This window comes from Cryptomeria japonica, chromosome 7, assembly GCF_030272615.1.
Source record: "Cryptomeria japonica chromosome 7, Sugi_1.0, whole genome shotgun sequence".
NCBI lineage: Eukaryota > Viridiplantae > Streptophyta > Pinopsida > Cupressales > Cupressaceae > Cryptomeria > Cryptomeria japonica.
Window position 1 is genome coordinate 313,398,248 of NC_081411.1, and position 2,608 is coordinate 313,400,855.

Here is a 2,608-nt window from a genome sequence, read left to right on the forward strand (position 1 = left end):
TTCCTTAAACTGTTCCTTTTGGTCTTCTTCTTTAGCTTGGAAATATTTATCCTCCAAATTGCCAGTGGATATCTGCTCAGTCTCCTCAAAATTAAGGGCTTCCTTAATTTTTTCCACCATCTCTTTATTTTCAATCTTTCTTTTCTTCTCCTTCACATGGAGCCTAGCTGATATTCTCTCTCCCGAATGCCCATTTTTTCTTTCTTTCTCCAATTCCTTTTCCTCATTATCAGAGTTGTGCAAGTCTAGGTTGACTGTGATATTCTTCCTCACTGAATCTTTTTCTATCTTTTTGGCATTAGGCGGGTTGTTCTTAGTGGTTTCCATTTTCCTTTTATCTAGGTTGATATTTAGACAACAACCTCTAGGGGTTCAATTTATTGCAACATTAGGGTTTTTTTACCCTTGGGTTTACTCGAGGGAGTAGAATTTGGAGAACAAAGGGGTTTAGATTTGATTAATTCAATCTTAATAGAGGACCCCTATTTTTCTTTATTTTGCTCCACATTGTTGGTTAAGGATAGCAAACAACTACGATTCAGGGAGTGGTCAAAAGAAAATTTATACATACGTATATTAAGCCTTGGTGAAGTGGTGGATTCACTCCATTAGCAATGTATGACTCTAAGGACAGAAACAAAAGATAGGGAATGTTAACCTTTTCACCATGCCTAATATTATTAATAATTCAAAAGTGGTACCCATGTAGAGTTGTGTAACACCCCTCTAATGTAAATTATTTCATGACAAAATAACTAAGAGTAAAAGTACAAAGTTGTGTCACACTTTTATAAAAGAAATGGACAATGTTGATTCAACTTTTTAAATTAATTCATTAGAAAGTAAAATATATGTTTTGAATTTTGAAATATGATGTGGATGAATAAAATTTATATTCTTTTGTCTATTTTATGTTTGTAATTTTAACAAAAAATTAAAAAATTATTTGAATGTAGTTTTGTATAAAGTAAACACAAGCCACCATAAAATACTGAAATTGAAGTTACACAAGCACCATCAAATGTTGAAATTGAAGTTACACAAGCCACTACACTTTATTTAGTAAATTTTGCCTTTTTTCTTCAATTTTTTTGTTTATATTGATAACTTGAAACTTTAGTGTATGGATATATTTTTACTATTTACACCACGAGGTGTAACCTACAATGGCATCCACCCAGGACTGTCGATGTAAGATAAAATAAATGTTTTGTATTCCAACAGTTACAAATGTCGTTACTTACTGTTACCTAGAAGTTGAATCGATTCAAAAACTAAGCGATTCACAAAGCTTATATTATGCACATCCCATTTCCTCTTTGTCTAAGCTACATCAATTTCAATTGTGAAAATCATCGTAGTCTCCATATTCTACCACTTATTTGTTGCAAAATACAGAAGAGCAGATCCAAATACAAATTCAAATCAAGCAGGTGGAGAAGATTGTGTTGAACATTACAGTCTCAAGAAACATTAAGACACACTTGGGAAGCGACCTCTTCTCAGGCCACATGCTTTTTCATGGCATATTAGGCATGTTTGTATTTATTTGCCGACAGACAATTCCCTGTGGGGTTGCACCTCCACCGGAATTCTCTCAGGCCGTAAAATTCCTCTTTTTCCGATTGTCTGTCAGTTATTCCGAGAGTCTCCATTCACTATAGGTGAACAATGTTGTTCCTTCCCTCGTGGTACTTGCTACATCCCACAGGCATCCGTTGTTTCGTCGGGAAATCTCGTTTTTACCGGTTTGCCCTGTCACTTTTTTCCCTGGAAATTCCATACGATCAGTATTGACGTTAGAGATTCCGTACGATAAGTATTGACGTTGTAGCTCCCGGGGATGGGAGCGGCCATCATAGTAGCATTCAGGCGGTTGTGAATGCAGCTCCTGCGAAGACGTGGTACTCATGAGATACTTCAACTACAATTTGGAAGCTTCATGAAGAATGTGTAAGAAAATGAATCTACAACCAAAATAAAACCCCTGCGGCAACAAAGGAAAACATACAAAAGAAAACATTATCATTATTGGTTGTAACAGTTGTTTGACATTCCAATTAGCTGAGAGGCATGATGAACACATCCAACATTTCGAATCCTGATATTCTCTGCAGCATTTCGGAATCTAATGACAGGCTACCTGTGCTTAATCATCTCCCCTGAAAAATGCATAAATGGTAGAGAGAAGTTCTGGTAATTCTTGCCTCAAATAAATCTCTTCTTCTGGTGCCTCGCTTAGCCAAAGAGCAGAAATCAAGCAACAAAATCCATTCTTTATATACGCCATGGTTGATGCCAAGTAGAGTTCGATGTATTTGTAACTCTGTTTAATTCTCAATCTTGTCTATTTTGTGAGTATAATTAATGCAAAGAGTATGTAAGTTATTTTTGAGGTCAACCTAGCTTATTGCAGCGAAATAAAAGGATGAATCGTAATAATATTTATTACCTCACCACAGTGAAATATCAATGAAGGATTGAAGTGGTGCAAGGTTTCATCCTTGACCATTACAATGTTTATTGGGATAATATTTTACATTTGGTAGTTAATTGTAGTGAGCTGTATTTTACAAATTATTATAGTGGGTGACATAAATTTTCGATT